Raw genomic sequence first — 27,212 nt, 5'->3', positions numbered from 1 at the left:
TCACATGACTAAAAACAACCTACATCCAGATTTATTTATTTATTATTTTTAGTGTTCTCTAATTGCGAAATCTTATTTTGAGGGATGAAAAGTCAGAAAGGTGAATATGAAAATCTAGGTATAAATATAGATGAGCCGGGTGCAGTGGCTCACACCTGTAATCTCAGCACTTTGGGAAGCTGAGGCGGGCAGATCACAAGGTCAGGAGTTTGAGACCAGCCTGGCCAATATGATGATACCCTGTCTCTACTAAAAAAACTACAAAAATTAGCTGGCCGTGGGGCAGGCGCCTGTACTCCCAGCTACTTGGGAGGCCGAGGCAGGAGAATCGCTTGAACCCGGGAGGTGGAGGTTGCAGTGAGCAGAGATTGCACCACTGCACTCCAGCCTGGACAATAGAGTGATATTCTGTCTCAAAAAAAAATCTATATATATATAGATAGATATATAAATAGATATAGATAAATGACAAAATGACCTCGGATAATAAGGATGAAAGTTTGGGTGATGTATCTTCTCTTTCCCAGAGATAGACTTCCTTGGACCTGCCTAATGTTGTCACTATTCATTTTATGTCCCTTTAGGTCAACAGCCAGAAATGGAGACAGATGCTAGCTTCTATAGCAGCAGGCTGCCTCTAGCAATCTTTTTCCAGTTCTAAGCTGGGATCCAAGCCTGTTGTGGGCTACAGTACGCAGGATTTGCACTTCCCTGGCACATGGATCCAATTGGTAGCTGAAATTCCATGTTTATGCAGAAGAACATCTGTAGATTTTGTCTCTAGTACAGCCCAGTTACAGCCAGACTTGGTATTTAAAGAATGAAGCAAAGCAACCACAGAAAGAGATAAAATGGAAGAACTCTCTGTCTGGAGTCTTTGTAGTTGTTTCAAGTATGAATAGACAGGAAAAGAAAATAGGAAGATAGAGGGTGGGGGTGGGGACAGAGATATGAACATTTATCTACCAAAGCTGGCATATGATCAGTCCTGTGTCAGCTTTGGGGTGGAGAGAACCTAGACCATTTAGATCCAGATAGATGTGGGCTCCTGGCTCTGGCATGTGCATGCTGATGTTGGTACAAGGTTATTCACTGTAACATTGTCTATAGTAGCAAAAGACAGGAAACAACCCTATGCCCACCAATAGAAGACTGCTCCATTAAATTATGGTATGTCCATACAATGGAATACTGTGCAGCTGCAAAATAAAAGAATGAGGAAACTCTTTATGTGGTGGTAATGAAAAGATCTCAAGATATTTTGTTGATCTCAAGTTCTTTATGTGCTGAAAGAAAAAAAAGCAAGGCATGGAACAGTATGCATAGTATGCCATGTTTTGTGTAAAAATGGAGAAAAATAAGACTTTGTACTTTATTAACTGGAATATGCATAAAGAAATGCTAACAGTATACAAGGGACAAATGGTGGTTAGCTGTGTTTGTGGCAAGGAGACAGATGGGGGAAACTGACAATCTGGGGGTCAGTAGACAGGAGACTTCGTATTGTATACCTTTCTACCGTTTTGATTTTTTTTTTTTTTTTTTTTTTTGAGCCAGAGTCACACTCTGTCACCAAGGCTGGAGTGCAGTGGCATGATCTCGGCTCACTGCAACCTCTACCTCCTGGGCTCAAAAGATTCTCCTGCCTCAGCCTCCCCAGTGGCTGGGATTATAGGCACATGCCACCACGCCAGGCTAATTTTTGTATTTTTAATGGAGACGGGGTTTCACCATGTTGGTCATGCTGGTCCCGAACTCCTGACCTCAGGTGATCTGCTCACTTTGGCCTCCCAAAGTGCTGGGATTACAGGCGTGAGCCACCGTGCCTGGCCCCCTTTCTACGGTTTTGATTTTTGAATCATATGACTATATTAATTACTTACAAGCCAAATCAAACAAACAAGCATCATAGCTCTGTCACTGTTACCAGCTGACCCTGGCAAGTTACTTAACATCTTCCAGTCCTACTTTCCACATTAGGGAAATGGGGATATTTATATTTGCCCCACAGGGCTGTGAGGTCACTAAATATCACTGAACAATGGAACATAGAAAGCACTAAACACAGAGCAGGGCGGGGTGCGGGGGAACGGGTGCTCCCAAAGGGTGGGTCATACCCCTTCCCTATAGCAATGCCAGCGTCTCTCAGGCCTGGGCATAATTGTGATGTGTTGGCTAACATTTCTCAAGAAGCACTTCAGGAGCCACTTTCTGCTGCTTGCCTTGTTGTGAATCTGTCCGAGTCCTCACCCCAGTTAAAAATGTCCAGTGACCTTAAGAGTTCAAGCACCTCTGAACACTCCTCTGCTAGGCGGGGCAAGCCTCTAGAAACTTCTGCTTCATTTTTCTGCTTGGTTGATTTCTCCCACTCAGCTCCCCCTGCAGAGTCAACTCCCACTCACCCTCCCGGGGAGCAGTCCACACCTCAGGTACCTCACTGTGACGGAAGCTGCTTCATTGAACACTGAACATTCGGACAGTATTTGGGTCCGTTCTGTCTCCATCTCGCCCGATTGCCCTCTCTCTCAATCAGTTCTCTGGGCTTCAGAATCCTAGTGAAGTCAGAGGACAGTTGCCTCTTATCGGCTAACCAAAACCTTCTGCCCCCAGGCAGTCTCCCTTAGGAGGCCACCTGGCATATCCAGCGCTCCCTTGGTAACTGAGGGGCCCCGGGGTGCTCTAACTTCCAGGCTGGCATGTGATCTCCTGCATGCCTGTGTAGAGAGCCCTCAGCGGGGCGGGAGGATGTGAGGAAAGAACACAGTGTTCCGGGCAGAACAAAGCCAGCTGCAAATTTGCTCAGGCCCTTTCATTTCTTCCTTGAAGGGACCAAGTGCAGCCTCTAGCGGCTGCTTCTGGACATGGTCACCAGGGTCAGAACTGTGGAACTTGTGGGACTTGTTCACCTTAAACTGGGCCACAGCTCTGGAGCCCGAGGAGGCAGCAGGACTTGGTGACATGGTTCTCTGAAAACCTTCACCAGGCAGGGTTGTGGTCTGTTCCGCCGGCCCGTGCGTAAGTCAAACTGAACCTGCACCCCACACAGCTCAGGTCCAGGGTTCAGGACCAGGCTGATCTCTGCAGTGAGCTCAGCTTCCTAACCCACAAGGGCGTGTGGAACTCCCCCTTGCTCCTTCCTGTAGCTGCGCCCTTGGCCCTCCCAACCTCCCCACCAGCTCTGTATCCCTTCCCACCTCAATTGTCATGGGCTGTCTGCAGCGTTGGCAGGGGTTTGCAGCTGTTAGTGGCTGCTTTCCTTGAAGTTCTTCTTTGCACAGATCCTGAGACTTGATATTTGTTGAATGAACAACATCAATGCAATTTGAATAAGTTGAAAGCGGACCTGAAGTTGAACCGGACCCATTTGCCTTAATCTATTTTCTAGGTTATTTAAAAACTTATGACATCAACTCTTCTTACAAACTTTGGTATTGTGGAATGCTATGTTGGAAATACTAATCAAATAGATCTCTCTTGTTTCATGGAAGACCAGTATAAATTCTCTGTTCCCTAATGAAAACAAAGCCCCCAAACAAAAACACCAAACATTTGAGCTCTCATCGGGTACGTCAAACTATTTCAGGGGCTAGGCACGGCATTTCCTCTAACCCAGAGTGAATCCCTTTAGGGCACTCAAAGGACTGTAGCACAGCATTTACTTTTTTCCACATATTCCTTCAAATTTCTGTTTTCTATATTACCAGCTACTATCCACAGAGAGGCATAAATCCCCTGGAGGAGTCGTATGTGACCCCACGTGATTAACTTTGCATCTGTTTTGCAGCTGTTCACTCTGCGGTTTTATTTTGCCTTTTGGAAAACTCAGAGTAGTGCTTCTCAAATGCTAATGTGCATATGCCAAATCACGTGGGCATCTTGTTAAAATGTAGAGTTTTGAGTTGAGGGTCTGGGGAGGGCTGAGATTGTGCAGTTCTAAGGAGATGCCAGGTGGTGCCAATTCTGCTGCACTGGACACCACACTTAGAGTGGCGAGGTCACTAAATAATAGGAGCGAAAGGATTGTGAGAACACCGACATCAGTGAGAAGGAGGCTGGCTGCAGAGACTATGGTAGGAGGAGTTTTCCTTGGTGATTCTGCTCTTCTCTCCTCGCCCTTTCACTTTCCCTTTCCTTGTAAATATCCTTTACTGTGGTCTTTCTTTGATTAAAGAGAAACTGTGTGAGCAGAGCCAAAGGCCACATTCATCTATGGGTAGCATCTATGCTTCTTCAGGTCATCTGGGCTGGAAGAAAACAAAAAAGTTCTGCAGCCAGTGATAACTGAAACTAGTGAGACTTCTGTAGCCTGTGTGTACGCACCCGGAAACAGACCCAAAGCCAGCGGTTTCAGTTCCCTCAACTTTGTTTTACTAATGTGATAGAGAGGCAGCAAACATCTGCAAGGAACCAGAAATCCTTCCTTTACGTGTGCTGCAATCTAAAACAGTTTCTCAACCGTGGCACCGCTGATGTCTTGGGCTGTCTCATAGTTTGCTGATGGGGAGGCCAAGTGTCCTGTGCATTGCAGGCTGTTTCACAGCATCCCTGGACTCTGCCCACGAGATGCCAGCAGCACTCCCAAGCTGTGACAACCCAAAATACCTCCAGACATTGCCAGTGTCAACTGGAGGGGCAAAATTGCCCCCTGGTTGAGAACCACTGGTGTAGGATGGGATAAGGTATAATTTGTCAGTTCTACAGGAAGTCTACCTTCCCTATAGGGGAAGAAAGTTTTTTCTTCATACTTGTGGTAATTTCCAAATGTTTCTGTAATAAACATGTTTTACTTTTATAGTTAGAAACAACTATTTGGAAAAAAAAAAGAAAATATTTTAAGAAGAGTTTCATCATTCTTATGCTAGAAATATATATATCTATACACACACACACATACACACATATATATATATATATATATATATATATATATATATTTTTTTTTTTTTTTTTTTTTGAGACAGAGGCTCCCTTTATCGCCCAGGCTGGAGTGCAGAGGCACGATTGCGGCTCACTGCAACCTCTGCCTCCTGGGTTCAAACAATTCTCCTCCCTCAGCCTTCTGAGTAGCTGGGATTATAGGCGCCTGCCACTGTGCCCAGCGAAGTTTTGTATTTTTAGTAGAGACGGGGTTTCACCATGTGTCCAGGCTGGTCTGGAACTCCTGACCTCAGGTGTTCCATCCACCTCAGCCTCCCAAAGCGTTAGGATTACAAGTGTGAGCCACCACGCCTGGCCCTTAGTGAACTGGTTCTCAGTGAGACACCACCAAGTGAAATTTCCAGATAAGTGAAGCTAAGGCATGTGAGTTTGTAGTCTACGCCTCTTCTAACTAATTCGTTCTGGCTTCTAGAGAAAGAGATCTGAGGTTGTCTATACACAGCAGGAAAGAACACTGTCTACCATGGGTTTGGGTGTGGGTGGAGGTGCCATTATTGCTTGCTGTGGATTCATCTTTTTAAAAACTGAATTGCCATCTTTCCTTGCACCCCAACATTTGGTTTGCTCTCAATAAGGCAGTAGCTGTGGTCTAATGGAAAGCATGTTGGCCTCAGGGTCTGAAGATTTGAGTTGGAATCTCAGCTATGCCACTTACTATGACCTTGAATGAGTGGGTCATTGACTGTCCCCTCCTGAGCTTGGACTATGAGCTATTCATTCCCAGCTCATAAGGTGTGTGTGAGGGTTAGAGGAGATGACAGATGAAAGCATCTACTTAGTACCCGGCTTATGGGGAGTGCTCATTTATGTGCATTTATACAACCCTTATTTATTTATCATCCAATAAGTAGGTAACACAAATTTTGGGGCAGGGAATATGATCCTGTACTGAATACTGAGAAAATTTCTGAAGGTGAAAATAGGGCCCTATACGGGCTTGTTCAGGAGAAAGGAAGCATCCTTTCCTTTGGGCCAAACATCCTCTCGAAGTGAAGGTATATTTAGAAGCCTTCAAACTGGCTTCCTGCACTAAGGGAAGAAATATTTGCATTTGTAGAGATGACTCATTAGGGAAGCTCTAATAAGTTCTCAAAGTGTGGTTCCTTGACCTGCAGCATCAGGATCACGTAAGAACTTGTCAGGAATGAAATGACAAGGCCATTGGCCAGGCGCGGTGGCTCATGCCTGTAATCCCAGCACTTTGGGAGGCCGAGACGCGTGGATTACGAGGTCAGGAGATTGAGACCATCCCGGCTAACATGGTGAAACTCCGTCTCTACTAAAAAATACAAAAAACTAGCCAGGCGAGGTGGCGGGCGCCTGTAGTACCAGCTACTCGGGAGGCTGAGGCAGGAGAATGGCGTAAACCTGGGAGGAGGAGCTTGCAGTGAGCTAAGATCTGGCCACTGCACTCCAGCCTGGGCGACAGAGTGAGACTCCGTCTCAAAAAAAAAAAGAAATGACAAGGCCAGCCCCTAAAACTCAATCAATTTGTAGGTAAAATACTCAGGCCCTCGCTCATAGACTTGGTTCTTACAAACTTCAGATGCTTTTAATCCATAGCAGAGAAGAAACAGCATATAAGAAGTGAAGTGGAGCTATTAGAAGGTAGACCAATAAAGGCAGAGATAAGATGGCAATCGATGGAGAAAATTCAAATACTAACTCCAGCCTTAAGCTCTTTAAATGTAGGGTAAACAGTAACATACTTCCTCAATAGCCTATGGTCATTACTTAATATTCTAAAGGGAGTATCTGTAGTGCTGGCCTAGAATCATCAAGAAAAACTTAAACCATGTTTTCGTGTTCGGTTTAAAGTGGTAGGATGGTATAGATTTCAGAAAGTTTTTTTTTTTTTTTTTTTTAAGACAGAGATTTGCTTTTCTTGCTCGGGTTGGACTGCAATGGCGCAATCTCGGCCCACTGCCTCTTCCGCCTCCCGGGTTTAAGTGATTCTCTTGTCTCAGCCTCCCGAGTAGCTGAGATTACAAGTGTGCGCCACCACGCCCAGCTAATTTTTGTATTTTTAGTAGAGATGGGGTTTCACCGTGTGGGTCAGGTTGGTCTCAAACTCCTGACCTCAGGTGATCTGCCTGCCTCAGCCTCCCAAGGTGCTGGGATTACAGGCGTGAGCCACTGCGGTTGGCCAGAAGACTTTTTTTAAAATAAAAAATATACTTCAAATAACATTTGAGTACGTTAAGGAGTTAGCTTTACTTATTTGGGAATTTTACTTCGTGGCATGCTTCCTTCCCCAAAGAAACTGATCAATGAGGCATCACTGTAACTTGTTGAGGTCAAGAACCATTCCCCATGCTTTTACCCACTCCTGTTTGACCACACTGTAAGAACTCAATAAATATGTGTTACTGATTAAGCTTCCCTCTAGGCATGGGGATAAAAATGGGGTAAACTCAATTGTTTTGCAGTTGTCATGCTGTTGCCACCATGCCTGATTATTGCTTTTATCTTCAAAGCCCAATGTTCCCTGCTGATTTCTGTATTGTTTGCTTCTTTTCTTCTTTGCAGAAAATGAAATCTATGCATGGAGTGCAACCTTGCTGAGAATATTTGTTTCCTTTCTATATTGTCTCTCCATGGTCTGCTCGTTCCCTTCAGGTACTAATCATAATTATAGCTCTTCAAGATTCAGTGAATTTCATCATTCCTTGTTACCAGTTATGAAAATCACTGATTGTTTCAAGGATTGATTATTTGTCGAGATGACTTATTAGGGAAGCCCTAATGAATTATCAGAGCATGGTCCCTGGACCAGCAGCATTAGAATCACCTGGGAGCTTGTCAGAAATGCAAATTTTCAGGCCCCACTCAGACCTGCTGAATTAGAAACACAAGGAATGGGGCCCGGAAATCTTGGTTAACAAGACTGCCAGGTGATTCTGATGCCTGTTCAAGTTTGAGGTTGGCTGTTCTGGAGTACCGTCCTTTATCTCACCCCTTACTGTACCACAGGAAGTGGGTGGGGGTGGGGGAGACAAGTAGTCCTCAGTTCAGAACATTTGGAATATAAACCAACAGAGATAACTAAGCTTAGTAGAAACAACACAGGCTGAGATAAACCTCGGCTTAAATTCTGGCTCTGCCTACATGTCTTTGAGCATAGCATTAATACACCCTAAATGTCATTAACCATTTTGTGACTCAGTGTCCTTAATACTTTGCAGAAGCTAAATGTTAGGTCTCTTGCCCTTACATTGTTTAGGCACTAGAAGTGTTTCCACTTGGAAAAATGTGTCTTCCTATGAAAACCACATTTAGTGCCCAGAACCAAATGTATCTGAAATACTAACTTGGCATTATACTTTAGGTATATTATGAGTTAAAAACACACTTAACAGGCTTTTGTATGCTAGCTTGGGAACTTTATTATCCATTTATTTAATCATTTAGCCATGCCTTTTAAAAAAGCACAATACAATTTCCCTATGGGGAAATATATTCCAAGTTCCAAAAATGTAATTTACATATAACTTCTGTTCATTGGATGTCTCTATGCATCCGTTGTATCTTTAATGTAATCCAGATAGTCAAACTCAAGGAGCAGGGATTTGGAAGCTCCACACAATTAGTATCTTTCCTCAAAACTAGTAAATAGTCTTTGTAACTAAGTAAAACTCAAAAGCTGTGACTTGTTTTCAGTACTGACTATGCTCAACTGAAAAGGAATAATAAGACATTAGGGCAAACCTGGGCTGACTGAGGCATAGAAGAAAATGGAAACACAGAGTTTGGGCACCTGTTTGGCCATGAAGCCACATCCATTGTCTGCAGGGTAAGTTCTCACTGAGCCTCCTAGCACCTTAGCCACCACATCATAAGGTGACTTCAATGCTGTAATTCAAGGGCAAGAGCTCTAGACTTTTGAAATGAACCACTCATATGTTTTTTTCTAAGAGGAAATGCACAAATTGTGAAAAGAGAGCTCAGCTTTTGTTCTAGATCTGTGAGTTTTCTCCTCTTTAAAATTGGCCTGAGCCAGGCGTGGTCCCAGCTAGTCGGGAGGGACCTGTAGTCCCAGCTAGTCGGGAGGCTGAGGCAGGAGGATGGCTTGAGCCCAGGAGTTTCAGGCTGCAGTGAGCTGCGATCACACGGCTGCACTCCAGCCTGGGTGACAGAGCAAGATGTTGTCTCTAACAACAACAACAACAAAATTGGTCTGTGAAAATTTAAATAAAGACTGCCAATTTGTGTGAAGCAGTATGGTATAGTAGGTAGCATGTGCCTGAGGGGCAGAGGTCTGAGTAACCCTGGCCTTATTTCTTGCATATAATCTGATTTTCTTTTTCTTTTTTTTTTGAGATGGAGTCTCGCTCTGTTGACCAAGCTGGAGTGCAGTAGTGTGACCTCCACCTCCTCGGTTCAAGCCATTCTCCTGCCCCAGGCGCCAGAGTAGCTGGGACTACAGGTGTGAGCCACCACGCCCAGCTAACTTTTTTTTTTTTTTTGAGACCGAGTCTCACTCTGTCCCCCAGGTTAGAGTGCAATGGCACAATCTTGGCTCACTGCAAGCTCCGCCTCCCAGGTTCACGCCATTCTCCTGCCTCAGTCTCCCAAGCAACTGGGACTACAGGTGCCCACCACCACGCCCGGCTAATTTTTTGTATTTTTAGTAGAGACAGGGTTTCACCGTGTTAGCCAGGATGGTCTCGAACTCCTGACCTCAGGTGACCCACCCCCACCCCACCCCCCCCCCCCACCGCCCGCCTCAGCCTCCCAAAGTGCTGGGATTACAGGTGTGAGCTATCGCACCTGGCAGGATCTGATCTTTGACAAGTGATGCAACCTCTTTCAGCCTAAGTTTTCACATCTGTAAAGGGGTAATAATAATACTATGATACTCAACCTTCCTAATTCTCAGGGCTATTGTTGTAAGGAACAAATAAGACGATGTATATGAATATCTTAACCAGTCTATGCGGACATGGAATATTGATCTAGGAAAAAAACCTAGAAAGTCATCAAGGGGAGCTTTTTTGACCACAGGGGGCTCTTCTGATAGCAGAATGAACAGGAAGTAACCACAGATGGAATGGACTTGCATAATGAGAGAGATTTTTCCAGCCAATATTTAACCCTTTTTCCTGCTTACAGCCAATGACTCTCAATAGCTGGAGAAGGTGTTCATGTATGTTTCTCACAGGTGGTTTTAGGGGAGTTTCTGCAGAGGGCATTTGTGTGGAACTTTTCAACAGTTAGTGAGAATAAATTAGGGCAGTAGAAATACAGTTGAAGAATCTGAACTTGAAAAACTGTAAACGGCAAAGCCATACACAAGTGAACCTAGTGAAACAGTAAAATTATGTTTGTCCTGTCACTCATGACTGCCCTTGCCCGTCCAGAGGTCTGAAGGTTTAGTCTCTGAAGGGATCAAACAGAGAAGCCTCTGGATGGGATACTTGAGACTTATTTGTCTCAAGTGTGAGCACAATACCAGTGAATGCCATGCCAAAAACAGGGATTGAATGGCTATGTGCACACTCAATTCAGAATGGAGGCCGGGTGTGGTGGCTCATGTCTGTAATCCCAGCACTTTGGGAGGGCAGATCTCTTGAGGCCAGGAGTTGGAAACCAGCCTGGCCAACATGGCAAAACCCTGTCTCTACTAAAAATACAAAACTTAGTTGGGTGTGGTGGGACATACCTGTAATCACAGCTACTTGGGAGGCTGAGACATGAAAATCATTTGAGCCTGGTGGGTGGAGGTTGCATTAAGCTGAGATTGCACCACTGCACTCCATTCTGGGTGACAGAGGGAGACTCTGTCTTAAAAAAAAAAAAATCCAGAATGAAGGGACTCATTGTCTTGTTCCTCCAACAAGAACATTAGTACCAAGGACATTACCTCTAGGCAGGAGGATAGAAGGCTTTTCTTTAAGAAATTGACAAGATCAAGAAAAAAATGCCTGAATATACTGACATCAGTGTTTTACCCCAACAGGTACCATCTATACAATCCTAGAATGAAGTTCAAAGTCAACAAAGCTCATTATGTGCTCAGAGTTTCAAATCAGGTTTTCTTCTCTACTGGTTAGTATAAGTAGATGGCCAAGAAGTACTAGTTATCTGAGAAAGTCTCTAACATGATAGGTTGGAATGAAACAAGCAAAAAACCCACAACAGCTTAGAGAATACACAGGCAAGACAGGGAGAAAATGAAGTAATAGAAAATAACCTATTATTAAAACCCTCAGAAAGAAAGGAAAGGATACTCCATCTATGGAAAAAAAAATCAAGATGCTATCTATAAAAAGAAATATTTGGAGGACAAAAATGTGCTTCTGGAAATTAAAAACATGATACTAGAAACTAGAAACTCAGTAGAAGAAAAGGAAATCACCTGGAAAGTAGAATAAAAAATATAGAAATAGAAACTAAGCTAAAAGCGTAAGAAAGTTAAAGGATCAGGAGATCTAATATCTGAATAATGTGAGTTTCCAGAGTGAAAGAACAGAGAACACAAAGAGGAGGAAATCATCAAAGAAATAGTTCAAGACAATTTCTCTGCATTAAAAGACACGAGTTGTCAGATTGGAAGGGTCTGTTGAATTTACAACAAAATGAGTAAAGACAGATTTCCAACAATGCCCATGTTGTGAAGTTTCAGAACACTGGGAACAAATAAGTTTCTACAACCTTCCACAGGAAAAAAATATTATTTTTTTGTATTTATCATACAAAGGATTGGTAACAAAAGTGACTTTGAACTTTTGAGTCACAACCGTGAAGACAAGAAAATAAGAGCAGTGCCTTCAAAATTCTGAAGGAAAATTATTTCCATTCTAGATTTCTATACGTAAACTATCACTTCAATTTGAGAGGTGGAAAACTACATTTTCAGATGTGTAAAATCTGTAAAACTGGGTCTTATGCAACCTTTCTTAAGAGGAATTAGGAGATCCAGTTAGAAGAGAGTCCCCTGGAGGATGAGGAGATCCCAGAATGAGAGCTGTGCCAGTGGTGCAGATTAGAGGAGTTGACTAGAGAGACAGACTGAGTGCTGTCATCAACAATTCCTCTGCTGACATTTACTTTTTTTTCAACCTTAGGAAAGCATGCCTGGGTTTCATGCTAGCTTCTAATCTTGTCTTGACCGCATATTGATGAAATTCCTACATCACTGCTGCTTAGACCTTCTAAGGTCATTTATTTCACCCCACAGATTTTTTCTGTTTTCATTGACTCCTGAAGGCTAGTTGGCAAGGACTGAGGTCAGGTTACGGCAGGTTTAGAAGAAGAAAATACTCAATTCAGAGTATAGTCCATCCATTCAGAATGCTAGACATCCTTTGCCTGGCCCACAGGACAGTCCTGTCTGATGGCCCAGTTGTGGCAAGCCCTATGTTACTGAGGACTCACTGGTATGCCTGGCCCTACGACTTCACTGGAAGGGGCTCTCATAAACATTCAGGGCAACTGGAGACAGAGTGTGATCTGGAGACTTCTTCAGCTTTTCTTTTCTTGGAAGCCTTCATCTAAAAGTTGTGATATTATCTGGGTTTTGTTGTTGTTGTTGTTTGTTTGTTTGTTTGTTTAGACGGAGTCTCTCTCTGTCGCCCAGGCTGGAGTGCAGTGGAGGGACCTCGGCTCACTGCAACCTCTGCCTCCCGGGTTCACGGCATTCTCCTACCTCAGCCTCCCGAGTAGCTGGGATTACAGGCGCCTGCCACCATGCCCAGCTATTTTTTTTTTTTTTGTAGTTTTAGTAGAGATGGGGTTTCAACGTGTTAGCCGGGGTGGTCTCCATCTCCTGACCTCCTCATCCGCCCACCTGGGTCTTCCAAATTGTTGGGATTACAGGCATGAGCCACTGCGCCCGGCCGATATTATCTGTTCTGTGCAGGGCTAGGGTTGTGCTGACTACTGAGTTTTTCAAAATGAAACAATTATTTCTTAGAGGTACATACATTTGTGCTACAACTTAATAAAATGCAAAGAAATGCATAGCATTAAAGTCAGAACAGCGGTTAATTCTCTGGGGAGTGAGGGAGAACAGAGTGCAATTCGGGAACGGCAGGGAGAGCACTTTAAAATGACTTGTAATGTATTAATATTTTTCAACCTAGGTGGTGGGTACATCGTTGTGTAATTCTTACTATTTTGAAAGTGTAGGTTGGGCCTGGTGGCTCACGCCTGTAATGCCAGCATTTTGGGAGGCCGGGGAGGGCAGATCACTTGAGCTCAGGTGTTTGAGACCAGCCTGAGCAACATGGTGAAATCCCATCTCTACAAAAAAATGCAAAAATTAGCTGGGTGTGGTGGCATGTGCCTGTAGTCCCAGCTACTTGGTAGGCTGAGGTGGGAGGGTCACTTGAGCCCAGGAAGTTGAGGCTGCAAGTGAGCCAAGGTTACATCACTGCACTGCAGCCTGGGCAACTAAATGAGACACTGTCTCAAATAAAAGTGTACACATACATTTTATACATTCTTCTCTATATTGTAACACAATTTTTAAAAATTATTTTTAATTTTTATGGATACATAATAGTTGCATGTATTTATGGGGATACATGTGATATTTTGATACAATCATGTAATGTGTAATGATCAAATCAGGGTAATTGGAATATCCATCACTTCAAACATTTATCATTTCTTTGTGTTAGGAACATTCCAATTCTACTCTTTCATTGATTTTGAAATATGAAATAATTATTGTTAACTATTGTTTCCCTATTGTTATGTCAAATACTAGATCTCATTTTTTTTTACCTAACTGTATTTTTTACCCATTGACCAACTCCTCTTTGTCCCTGACCCCACTACCCTTCCCAGCCTCTGGTAACCATCCTTCTACTCTCTATCTCCAAGAGTTCAATTTTTTTTCTGCTCCCCCATATGAGTGATAACATGTGATATTTGTCTTTTTGTGCCTGGCTTATCTCACTTAACATAATGTCCTCCAGTTCCATCCATGTTGTTGCAAATGACAGGATCTCATTCTTTTTTCATGGCCAAATAGTATTCCATTGTGTATGTGTATCACATTTTAAAATCCATTCATTTGTTGGTGAACATTTAGGTTGATTCTCTACCTTGGCTGTGAATAGTGCTGCCATAAACATGAGTGCAGATAAGAGTGCATAAGAGAGTGGATATCTCTTCAATATACTGATTTCCTTTCTTTTGGGTATGTATCCAACAGTGGGATTGCTGGATCATATGGTAATTCTATTTTTAGATCTTTTGTGAACCTTCATGCTGCTCTCCACCTTGTCTGTACTAATTTGTATTCTCACCACCAGTGTATGAGGGTTCCCCTTTCTCCACATCCTTGCCAACTTTCGTTACTGTCTGCCTTTTGGATAAGAGATATATTAACTGGGGCGAGATGATATCTCATTGTAGTTTTGATATGCATTTCTGTTATGAGTAATGAGACTAAGGATTTTTTCATATAACTGTTGGTCATTTATATGTCTTTTTTTTGAGACAGAGTCTTGCTCTGTTGCCCAGGCTGGAGTGCAGTGGTACGATCTCAGCTCACTGCAACCTCCGCCTCCCAGGTTCAGGCAATTCTCCTGCCTCAGCCTCCTGAGTAGCTGGGATTACAGGCACGTGCCACCACACCCAGCTAATTTTTGTATTTTTAGTAGAGATGGGGATTTTGCCATATTGGCCAGGCTGGTCTTGAGCCCCTGACCTCAAGCAATCTGCCCGCTCCGACCTGCTAAAGTGCTGGGATTACAGGCATGAGCCACTGTGCCTGGCCTCATTTTGTATGTCTTCTTTTGAGAGATATCTATTCAGATCTTTAGCCCATTTTTAAATCGGATTTTTCTTTTTTCGCTGTAGAGTTGTTTGAGCTCCTTATATATTGTGGTTATTAATCCCTTGTCAGATGGGCAGTTTGCAGATATTTTCTCCCCTCTGTGAGTTGTCTCTTCACTTTGTGGATTGTTTCTTTTGCTGTGCAGAAACTTTTTAGCTTGAGATGTTCCCAGTTGTCTACTTTTGCTTTGGTCGTCTGTGCTTTTAAGGTCCTACTCAGGAAACATTCGCCCAGGGCAATGTCCTGGAACATTTCCCCAGTGTTTTCTTTTAGTAGTTTTATGGCTTCAGGTCTTAGATGTAAGTCTTTAATCCATTTTGATTTGATTTTTTTTTTTTTTTTTTGAGACTGAGTTTCACTCTTATTGCCCAGGCTGGAATGCAATGGCATGATCTCGGCTCACTGCAACCTCTGCCTCCTGGGTTCAAGTGATTCTCCTGCCTCAGCCTCCCACGTAGCTAGGATTACAGGCATGTGCCACCATGCCAGGCTAGTTTTGTAGTTTTAGTAGAGACAGGCTTTCTCCATGTTGGTCAGGCTGGTCTCGAACTCCCAACCTCAGGTGATCCTCCCGCCTCAGCCTCCCAAAGTACTGGGATTCCGGTGGGAGCCACCGCAATCGGCCGATTTGATTTTTATATACAGTGAGAGATAGGGGTCTAGTTTCATTCTTCTGCATATGGATACCTAGTCATAGTAGAGTTTTGAAATACAAATGGACCCAAAGTTATGCAGCAGATGGGGGGATTCCTAGAGTGGATGCTTGAGTTATGTTGAGCCCCAAACCCCAAGGCTTAAGATAGAATTATTCTGGTTCTGATAGGGGCGAGGAAACTCCCAATTTCTCAGTATTAAATTCTCCTAGGAAGCTGTTTTCTGACTTGCAGTGGCCTGTTCTGCAAGGACCAAGTCACGGGAAACATCAAGAAAGATGTGGTTAGTTCTTTTCCAACTGCTGGACTGCTGGAATATTCTCTGCCTTGATTCAGATGTTACTTGGAGTGGGAGGGAAGCCCCTAATTATAGTCAGTTACTGACTCATATCCATACTTTGCTCATGGTTATTTCTTCAGAGAAGAATATATGTGGTATTTTTGCCTACTGAGTGCGCATGTGTGTGTTGTTTATCATCTCTCCACAACGTCTTTACATGACCTTTAGCTGTAGGGTTGGGCCTTCCTAGGAGCTCTTAAGTCAGCCCCAGCTGTGCACACTGCTGCTGGATTGCTTTCACAGGCACACCCAGAATGTGGGTGTGGCTTTGAAATATACAGCTCTCTGGGGTGTCATTTCACACTACCTGCTGTGGTCAGTAGTAACTGAACAGGATCTGGAACCACACCTGCTCCTAGGAACTAGTCAGGACTCCCTAGGTTATAAGAAGCAGAAGCCCAATGCACAGATTTAAATGCAGAAAAGACATACTGGCATGCTTAACTGCACACGCGTTGAAGGAGATTCAGGTACAGCTGGATCCAGGCCCCCACAGGATCACTGGAAGCTATTTCTATCTGCTTTCTTCTGTATTGGCTTCTTTTCAGGTGCACTCTCCCCCATCTGGTGACCTGGGGCAGTTACAGTCTTGTATTAACATTTTACTTGCTTATTAACTCCAGCAGTTTTTATATACTGAGTTCTTTTTGAATTCTCTGTCTCTCAATAATTCGTATGGCGACTTTTAATGGTCCAGTTAGGGCTATGTAACCATCTCTGAAGCAATCGCATTGGCTAGGGCGATAGAGTGGTCTCACCAAGAGGACACACATGCCCACCCCATTTCTGAGGGAGGGGCTTAAATCCACATGACACGGATTGAGAAAAGAAAGGTAGTTTTTGTTATAACAACTATTTGTACATACAAACTTCTCTGGAGTGAATTTTAGTTAACTAATTTTTGAATACAGTGATGTTTGAAATGATAGATTATAAATCTAGTTTGTGAACATTGTCTTCCTCCCTAGCCATATTTTATGAATTTCCACACTTAATGAAAACATGCTTTAAAAACATAGAAGTTTTCAATTCAAATGAGTAAGAAAGTTTCTGTGCCGGGCGTGGTGGCTCATGCCTGTAATCCCAGAACTTTGGGAGGCTGAGGTGGGCAGATCACTTGAGGTCAGGAGTTTGCGACCAGCATAGACAACATGGTGAAACCTTGCCTCTACTAAAAGTACAAAAATTAGCTGGGCATGGTGGTGGGAGCCTGTAATTCCAGCTACCTGGAAGACTGAGGCAGAAGAATCACTTGAACCTGGGAGGCAGAGGTTGCACTTACCCAAGATCCTGCCACTACACTCCAGCCTGGGCGACAGAGCAAGACTCTGTCTCAAAAAAAAATAATATATATACACACACACACACACACACACACACACACACACATATATATATTAATAAAGCAATTGGGCAGCAACAGAGCTCTTTTTTTTTTTTTTTTTTTAAATTGAGACGGAGTCTTGCTCTGTGGCCCAGGCTGGATTGCAGTGGCACGATCTCGGCTCACTGCAAGCTCTGCCTCCCGGGTTCATGCCATTCTCCTGCCTCAGCCTCCTCAGTAGCTGGGACTACAGGCGCCCGCCACCACGCCGGGCTAATTTTTGTATTTTTTTAGTAGAGACGGGGTTTCACCGTGGTCTCGATCTCCTGACCTTGTGATCCGCCCGCCTCGGCCTTCCAAAGTGCTGGGATTACAGGCGTGAGCCACCGCGCCCGGCCAGAGCTCTTTTTTTTTTTTTTTTGAGACAGTCTCTCCCTGTCACCCAGGCTGGAGTGCAGGGGCACGATCTCGGCTCACTGAAAGCTCTGCCTCCCAGGTTCATGCCATTCTCCTGCCTCAGCCTCCCCAGTAACTGGGACTACAGGTGCCCGCCACCATGTCTGGCTAATTTTTTATTTGTATTTTTAGTAGAGGCAGGGTTTCCCTGCGTTAGTCAGGATGGTCTCGATCTCCTGACCTCGTGATCTGCCTGCCTCGGCCTCCCAAAGTGCTGGAATTACAGGCGTGAGCCACCGCGCCCGGCCGCAGGAGAGCTCTTATGTCTTTCTATTGAATGGAAGAAAAACTCAACAGAAGAAATCTACTGCTTCTGACAGATCTTAGGGTATAATTTATTCAGACTTGGGGGCCTTGAGTTCAATTTGATTCATTGAAAGCTCAGGACACATTTTGGTTTGGTTTAAAGGCTTGCCCATTTAGTTTTCTTACTGAAAGGATTTCTAACCCAGTACCTGGAAAAAGAAAGTGTTTCTAGATTGAAGGAGTTTGCTGCAAATGTTCTCTCTTATTAAAGAAATACTCGCATTTCTGACTTCATATTTCCCCTTCTCTGAGGGGACTTGTATTCTCTTTCATTGCGCAGGGGTAAGATGCATTTTGGAGATGCATTGCTTGATTTTAACTTCTGGCTCTGTTTCTCTGACTGTGACTTCGTCAGAAAGCTAGTCACTCAGTGCCTTTCTATGCTTCCATTCCCTCATCTGTAAAAACCTACATAGGATAACCTACTTAGGATGGTGCCTGGCACATAGTAAGCCCTTTATGGGTGTTGGCTGCCATTATTGTTATTTCATGAGCTCTCAAAGCACACAACCACAGGCCTGTTTTACTTCTGGTTGAGATGAAGCTTGGAGGGCAGAGGGCAGACGCCTGAAGCTAAGCAGCTTATTAAAAGTAGAATAGAAATAGATGAGAGGAAACCAAAGTGCTTTTCTCTTTAGATACTTATCAAAGCATGCTTCGCTGCAGACTGTGGGCTTGGGTATGGCCAGAGATCAAAGGCCCTCTTATGTGCAGTGACATTTCTGAGCACAGGGCTGAGTTATAAAACCCTTGAATGGAAGGTTTTGGCACTTGGAACACGGCTTGGGCTAGAAGGGCAGGGTTTTTATAGAGGCGATTCATGGAACTGCTTATGCTGGTGAAGAACCCAGACTGTTATGACTCACTTGTCTCTTTATTGCTTTGGACCAAGAACTGTTGTTTCCTTTTAAGTCCCTCTGTAGGAGCTGAGCTACAGACTAGGGCCAAGATAACCCTTTCAGGAAGACAGAGTGGCTTCAGTGAGTGTGAATGGGAATATTGCCTTGTTGGGCTCTGGGTCAAGTGTCCTGGACAAGCAGAATAAGGATTTTATTTTACCAGGGTAGAATTGCTTTTGGAAACTGGCAGCATCCTTAAAATCTTAAACTTCAGATAAGCTTTCCTTTTGTCTGTCTGCCATTTTCATTCTCTGAAAGCCCAAGCTAAAATTGATGGTGTGACAAATAGAGGACAGAAGAATGACTTTGGAAAGTAGAAATTAATGTGTCTGGGCTGCTACATATAGAAGTAGGGATAGCAAAAGGGGTCATTTGGAGTCCAGTTTTCCTGAGGTCCTGCTGGGTCTCCTGGGAAAAACTGAAAGGGACTTTTGGCCTGATGGTGAGGCCTCGTGCGGTAGGCAGACTTCTAAGATATATTTCAGTGCTCTCCAACTCCTGGTCCTTACCTCTTCAGGTAAGCTCCTCGCCTTGTGTTCAGGCCAGACCTATTGACCTTTGGATACCTTTGTGAGTTTGGAACTTATTGTGAAGTAGCAGATCATCCAGATTTCAAGGAGACGGTGGTTCTTGGTCCCTGAGGGATCCTAGGTAATGTTATGGTCTCCAATACAGTGCCTGGCAGTTATTCCAAGACATTTGAGAAAGGATGCTAAAGCCAAGAGCGCCAGGATTTCTTTGGGACTCCTAATTGAAGCTGAAGTCACTGGTTGGGAGAAAATCTCCTCCTTGGTGAACAGGAGCAGGAAGTATGAAGTGTGGGGAAAGACAGAGGCAAATCCAAGTCTTTATTTATTTATAATTCTGGTTTCAGAATGGGGCTACCACATGGTCAGGAGGAAGAGACTCACAAAGAAAGATGAAGGTTGCAGAGAGGTGCTGTGGAAATAGCACATGCTGAAGGAGTCTTGTAAACAGCCCAGAGGCGATGACATACCAGTGTCAGCAGAGGAGGAGAACCACGCTTCAGTATAACAAAAACTTCAGTGAATCATGCTCGATGTGGAAAAGTTGAATAGACATGGCTAAGGATAAAAGAAAAAAAATACACATAATCTCACTACCCAGAGAGGAGCAATGTTGATATATTTCTCTTCTTCAATGAATATTTATATATTGTTGATATTTTACTGTCTGTGCAATTTTGCTTTAATTAAACATTTAAATTATGAAATAATTCAAACATACCAAAACAATATGTCACCAAGTGTGGCAGTTTGGACTAAGATGGGTGGCAATAGAATGAGTTCCCCTTCATTCCAGGCAATAACTTTGGCTTAGACGAGAAAGACATTTATTTTTCTCTCACCTAAACTATGTCTGTAGATGGTCAGTCCAGGGCTGGTTTGGCAGTTCTGCATCATCATCACTGGGGATATAACTTCCAACTCTCTGATGTGCCATTCCTGGGATGCCTTTGTGTTTGCGAGATGGTTGTTGGAACTCCAGAAATCTCACCCACATCCTACCCCACAGGAAATCCTCTTTCTCTCTAAAGAAACTCCCAAGAATGTTTATGCCACACTTTCATTCATATCTTGTGGGCTAAAATGTAGTAACATGGCCACATCTAATTGCATGATAGGTGGGAAATGAAATTTTAATTCAAGATGATGTGACCAGCTAAAAAATTATTTGCCAGGCCATGGAGCCATCAACCAGATTTAACATATGACATCACTTCGCTAATTTGGATCTCTTCAAAAAATTTTTTAATTAAGAAATGAAGAGTTAGGCCAGATGTGGTGGCTCATGCCTGTAATCCCAGAACTTTGGGAGGCTGAGAGGGGCAGATCGCTTGAGCCCAGGAGTTTGATACCAGCCTGGGCAACATAACAAAACCCCGTCTCTACTAAAAATGCAAGAAATTAGCCAGGTGTGGTGGCACGTGTCTGTAATCCCAACTACTTGGGAAGCTGAGATGGGAGGATCTCTTGAGCCCAGAGAGTTTGAGGTTTCAGTGAGCTGTGATAGCGCCACTGTACTCTAGCCTGGGTGACAGTGAAACCCTATCTCAAAATTAAAAAAAAGAAATGAAGAGTTAAAGATATAGATAGACTCTACTTTCACCAAGGATATAGAAAGCTAAAAAAGTATTACTCCCACATAACAAGAAAAAGCCAGATACACTACAACATTATAACTTTTCTTAAACCCATCTGAGAATTGAGTTTGGAGGGTGACTAAGCACCTGAAATTCAAGCAAAGACCGGCCCCTCTGAGAAGAGAGAAGATCCACACATTGGCTCCCCTTTGGGCAGAGCATGGATGGTAGAAACATCGGGTGCCATATTAATAGGTAAGAAGAAGTCAAGTAAAATTTTTAATGATTTGGTAAAAGCTGAGTATGGGCTACAGTGACAGTATAGAAACCTTGGGATCCCAGACACCAGGGAAGTTCACAGTTATTGGTAGTTTCTTCTCCATGGACTTCTGTTGAGTGCTCAAAAGAAAGATTGAGTCAAGGAGGGAGAACAGAAAGTTCTCTAGTTGGTTAAGACCTGAAGGATGGAGGAAATTGGTCCCTGCCACAGGAGACTTCTCCCCTATGGAACCAAAGCCATGAGCTATTGAAGGAGAAGCAGCCAACTGAGAGGTAGCACCACAGTGAGGACCCAGGGAGCTGGGGGAAGGGTCAAAGACAACATTCTTTTTATGCCAGGGAAAGGGGTAGGAAAACATTCTGAGTAGGAATGCTATACTAATACAACCAGCAGCCTCCTACTGGTGGGGAAAGTGCAGGAAGCTATGTCTGGCACAAGACCTAAAGCAAAAAAGCAGAATTTGGCTTACAGTGGGGAAGAAAGGCAGGATCAGTAAGAAAGTCACACCTCTGAGACCCAGGCACAAACAGCTCACCAGTTTAACAGAAAATCCTCTTCCTTCCAACAGAGAATTTCCCCTTCTGTCCCTCCCCCTGCCCCACAAAATCAGGCAAGCAAGCACTGAGTTACAAGCAACACAGCTTACTACTGCGGAAGAGACAAGAGCATGGGAGGAGATCCTCCGTGTAGAGTGCATGCACACGGGAAGGCTGAAAGCTAAGGGTGGAGAAGAGATATTTAGAAAAACCCTCCAGGATCCAGCCCCCACACCAAGCACAAGGTCACACCAGAGGAATTTAAAGCCACTGGTTCACTAGTTACACTGAAGGTAACTATAGCAACAAAATCCCCTTCTCAGTTCCTAACCAGATTGATTCACCCTCCCTGCCCCACTAATAACCAATTTAAAAAATGTGTAAATGTGGCAGGGTGCAGTGGCTCATGCCTGTAATCCCAGCACTTTGGGAGGCCCAGGCAGGTAGATCACCTGAGGTCAGGAGTGCAAGATCAGCCTGGACAACATGATGAAACCCTGTCTCTACTGAAAATACAAAAATTAGCCAGGTGTGGTGGTGTGCATCTGTAATCCCAGCTACTCGGGAAGCTGAGGCATGAGAATCACTTGAACCCAGGAGGCAGAGGTTGCAGTGAGCCGAGATTGCACCATTGCATTCCAGCCTGGGTGACAGAGCAAGACTCTGTCTCAAAAAAATAAAAAGAGGTGTATCCATTTTCAGGTATAAGTACTATTTATCTTCATCTTTATTCTACACACACTGTCCAGTAGTCAGTAAAAAAAAAAAAAAAAAAAAAAATTGCAAGATATACACATAAGAAAAAAAAGCCAACCCATTATTAAAGAATGAATAAAACCAATTTATCTATTTTTATTTTTAATTTTTAAAAAATTTCAATAGCTTTTAAGGTACAGGTGGTTTTTGGCTAATGGAAGAATTATATGGTGGTGAATTCTGAGATTTTAGTGCACCCATCACCTGAATAGTGTACATCGAACCCAATAGGTAGTTTTTTTGTCTTACATCCTTTTCTTACTCTCCCTGTTCAGAGGTTCCAAAGTGCAGTATATCACTCTGTATGCCTTTGTGTCCTCATAGCTTAGCTCCCACTTATAAGTGAGAGCATATGATGTTTGATTTTCCATTCCTGAGTTACTTCACTTAGAATAATAGCCTCCAGTTTCATCCAAGTTGTTGCAGACATTATTTTGTTCCTTTTTATGGCAGAGTAGTATTCCATGGTGTATATATACCACATTTCCTTTATTCACTCATTAGTCGATGGGCACTTAGGTTGGTTCTATATCTTTGCAATTGTGAATTGGGCTGCAATAAACATACATGTACATGTTTTTTTCACATAATGACTTATTTTCCTTTGGGTAGATACCCTGGAGTGGGATTGCTGGATCAAATGGTAGATCTACTTTTAGATCTAGATTTCTTTAAGAAATCTCCATAGTGTTTCCCATAGAGGTTGTAATAATTTACATTCCCAGCAGCAGTGCATAAGCCTTCCCTTTTCACTACTTCCATGACAACATCTATTTTTTTGACTTTTTAATAATGACCATTCTGGCAGAAGTAAGGTGATATCTCATTGTGGTTTTGCATTCTCCTGATGATTACTGATGTTAAGTATTTTTTCATATATTTTTTGGCCACTTGTATATCTTCTTTTGAGAAGTATTTATTCATATCTTTTGCCCACTTTTTGATGGGGCTATTTTTTTTTCTTGCTGACTTCTTTGAGTTCCTTTTAGATTCTGGATACTAGTCCTTTCTCAGATACACAGTGTGCAAATATTTTCTCCTAATCTGTGGGTTATCTGCTTACTCCGATGATTATTTTTTTGTGCTGTGCAGAAGCTTTTAAATTTAATCAGGTCTCATTTATTTGTTTTTGTTTTTGTTGCAGTTGCTTTTGGGGTTTTAGTTATGAATTCTTTGTCTAAGCCAATGTCCAGAAGAGTTTTTTTAAGGTTACCTTCTAGAATTTTTATGGTTTTGAGTCTTAGATTTAAGTCTTTGATTCATCTTGAGTTGATTTTTATATAATGTGAGTGGTAAGGATTCAGTTTCATTCTTCTACATGTGGCTAGCCAGTTTTCCCAGCACCATTTATTAAATAGGGTGTCCTTTCTCCAATTTTTGTTTCTGTATGCTTTGTTGAAGATCAGTTGGCTGTAAGTATTGGACTTCATTTCTAGGTCCCCTATTCTGTTGCATTTGCCTAAGTGCCTGCTTTTATACCAGTACCACGCTGCTTTGGTAACTATAGCCTTGTAGTATAACTTGAAGTCTTGGTAATGCGATGCCTCCAGATTTGTTCTTTTTGATAGGATTGCTTTTACTATTCTGGATCTTTTTTGTTCCATATGAATTTTAGGATTGTTTTTCTAATTCTGTGAAAAATGATATTGGTATTTTGATGGAATTGCATTGAATCTGTAGATTTCTTTGGGCAGTATGTTCATTTTCACAAGATTGATTCTTCCAACCCACAGACATGGGATGCATTTCCATTTGTGTCATCCATGATTTCTTCCAACAGTGTTTTGAAGTTCTCCTTGCAGGTATCTTTCATCTCCTTGGTTAGGTGTATTCCTAGGTTTGGTTTTTTGTTTTGTTTTGTTTTGTTTTTTCCAGCTGTTGTAAAAGGGATTGAGTTCTTGATCTGATTCTTAGCTTGACCATTGTTGGTGTATAGCAGCGCTACTGATTTGTGTACCCTGATTTGGTAATCTGAGACTTTACTGAATTAATTTATCAAATCTAGGAGTCTTTTGGAGAAGTCTTTAGGGCATTCTAGGTATATGATAATATCATCAGTGGACAGTGATAGTTTGACTTCCTCTTTTCCAATTTGGATGCCCTATATTTCTTTCTCCTGTATGATTGCTCTGGCTAGGACTTACAGTAGTATGTTGAATAGAAGTGGTGAAAGTGGGCATCTTTGTCTTGTTCCAGCTCTCAGGGAAATGCTTTCAACTGTTTCTTATTCAGTATGGTTTTGGCTGTGGATTTGTCATATATGGCTGTTATTAATTTGAGTACTTTATTAATTTGAAAATGTATTAAGTACTTTCTATGCCTAGTTTGTTGAGGGTTTTTTTTTTAAATCAAAAAGTGATGCTGGATTTTATCAAATCCTTTTTCTGCATCTACTGAGATGATAATATGGTTTTTGTTTTTAATTCTATTTATGTGATGTATTACATTTATTGACTTGCATATGTTAAACCATCCCTGCATCCCTGGGATGAAACCAACTTGATCACAGTGTATTATCTTTTCGATGTGCTGTTGGATTCAGTTAGCTAGTGTTTTGGTGAGGATTTTGCATGTGTATTCATCAGGAATATTGGTCTGGAGTTTTTTGTTGTTGTTGTTATGTCTTTTCCTGGTTTTGGTATCAGGGTGATACTAGGTTCACAGAATGATTTAAAGAGGATTCCCTCTTCCTCATTCTTTTGGAATAGTTTCAGTAGTATTAGTACCAACTCTTCTTTGAATGTCTGGTAGAATTCAGCTATGAATCCATTTGGCCCTGGGATTTTTTGTTGTTGTTGGCATTTAAAAAAATGTACTGATTCAATCTCGCTGCTTGTTATTGGTCTGTTCAGGGTTTCTGTTTCTTCCTGATCTAATGTAGGAGGGTTGTATGCTTCTAGGAATTTACCCATTTCCTCTACGTTTTCTGTTTTGTGTGCATAGAGGTGTTCAAAATGACATTTTTGTGTGCATAGAAGTGTTCAAAATGACATTTTGTATTTCTGTAGTGTGGGTTGTATGTCTCCAGTTTCATTTCTAATTGAGCCTATTTGAATCTTCTCTCTTCTTTTCTTGGTTAATCTAACTAACGGGCTATCAATTTTGTTTATCTTTTCAAAGAATCAGCTTTTTGTTTCATTGTATTTTTGTATTTTTTTGGTTTCAATTTCATTTAGTTCTGCTCTCATCTTTGTTATTTCTCTTCTTTCTTCTTCTTCTTCCTCCTCCTTCTCCTCCTCCTCCTCCTCCTTCTTCTTCTCCTCCTCCTCCTTCTTCTTCTTCTTCCTTTGAGACAGAGTCTCACTATGTCATCCATGCTGCAGTGCAGTGGCATGGTCTTGGTTCACTGCAACCTCCAATTCCTGGGTTCAAGTGATTCTCATGCCTCAGCCTCCTGAGTACCTAGGATTACAGGTGCCTGTCATCATGCCTGGCTAATTTTTGTATTTTTAGTAGAGATGGGATTTCACCATGTTGGCCAGGCTGGTGTCGAACTCCTGACTTCAAGTGACCTGCTGTCCTCGGCCTCCCCAAAGTGCTGGGATCACAGATGTGAGCCACTGTGCCCAGTCTAACTGTATTTTTTAAAATTTCTTTTTCCTCCCTTAAGGATGTGACTTAAATGTTTATATTTTATTGTAGCCTAATTCAGGGGTGAAGGCTCTGTATGCTTTCAGGAGTGCTTTCAGGGGTGAAGGCTCTGTATGAGTTCCTTGGTTATAGAGTCTTTGGATGATGGCTTTTTCAGATGCTGGTTGTAGTAGCACTGTGCTCAGTGTGTGAGCAAGTTCACTGTCTCCCATAGGATTGGAATGACAGAGGTCTCTTTAAGCTTATCTCATTCCCCCATATTATGTACTTCTTTCTGTCTTTATTTTTTCCCCAGTATTTTATTTACTGGGTTGAATAGTCCAGGTGTCAGACCAAAAGGGGAGCTATCCATGGGTGAAAATTGGCTGTGGCTAAGGCAGGTGGGTAAATGCAATAACCGATGATGGGCAGAGGTCCCTGCCTTGACAGAGGTGGCTGGGGGAGTTCTCAGTGAAACATGCTGAGGTCTTATCAGAAGGAAGGACTGGAGCCACCTCAGCTCTTCTGCCAGGCCAGCAGGAAAGCTATCCACCTCCCAGACACATTCTTGACCCAGTGTTCTGGCTAGTCAGAGCAGGTAGGCACCTCTACTCATCTGCAGGAATGTTGGTGTTCCAAGTAGAGAGGAATTGTGACTCTGTCTCTTGGGCAAGCCTGCACCTGGAGGGTGCTCCTCCCGTAGGGATGCAGTCACCCTGAAGTGTTCCAGAGAGGCTGTCTAGAGGTGCAGCCACACTGAGTTCCCATGGGAAAAGCCCCAGCTGTGTTTGCAGTGGTGAATGAGGTGGAAAAGAAATCCCCCTCTCCAAGGCCCTTCACAAACACCAGCACTGCCTGACTCGTGGTGGGAGAGCTACAGATTTTCCCTGCTGATCCCAGTACTGCAATTGTGCCTCTGCTGAAGGAAACTTCCCACCAGCAGAAAGACCCAGGACTCAAGGCTTGCCACCTGGGTTCTTTTGTCCCACAGGGTGTTCCCTTGAAGGGGTGCACTCCCCCTTCCTTTAGGAGTGGGAGGCCCTGAGAGCCAGACTACTGTGAATGCTGTTACTCCTCTGGGTCTAGCCACCCAATGTGGCTGCCACACTGCAGCCTGCTACTAGGGAATATCTGCAAGGGATCCAGAATTGTGACCTGCCCTCAAGTCTCCCAGCAGCGGGTGCCAGCACCAGCTCTAATAGGAGTGGCAGGGGAGTGATGTAGACTCAGAGATTCCTTGGTTATGGATAGTCTTCGTGT

General features: G+C 43.0%; 1 long non-coding RNA gene across 6 annotated transcripts in view; it reads left to right on the top strand.

The window, feature by feature from the left end:
• The first annotated feature begins 2,575 nt into the window (after positions 1–2,575).
• Positions 2,576–27,212, top strand: part of LOC103885987 — a 37,776-nt gene continuing 13,139 nt past the window's right edge. Inside the window, exons 1-4 of one of the 6 annotated variants that reach the window (XR_001904536.3) lie at positions 2,577–4,070; positions 7,468–7,557; positions 10,898–10,986; positions 19,581–20,556. This is a non-coding gene — a long non-coding RNA (uncharacterized LOC103885987). Of the gene's footprint in view, positions 4,071–7,467; positions 7,558–10,897; positions 12,533–19,580; positions 20,557–27,212 lie in introns of those variants that run through there. The other 5 variants (XR_001904538.3, XR_002523627.2, XR_002523628.2 and 2 more) reach the window with 5 other exon arrangements.

The sequence above is a fragment of the Papio anubis genome, chromosome 7 (genome assembly GCF_008728515.1).
Source record: "Papio anubis isolate 15944 chromosome 7, Panubis1.0, whole genome shotgun sequence".
Taxonomy (NCBI): domain Eukaryota; kingdom Metazoa; phylum Chordata; class Mammalia; order Primates; family Cercopithecidae; genus Papio; species Papio anubis.
The sequence above is the reverse complement of the archived record's forward strand: the minus strand, read 5'-3'. Positions and strand labels throughout refer to the sequence as shown.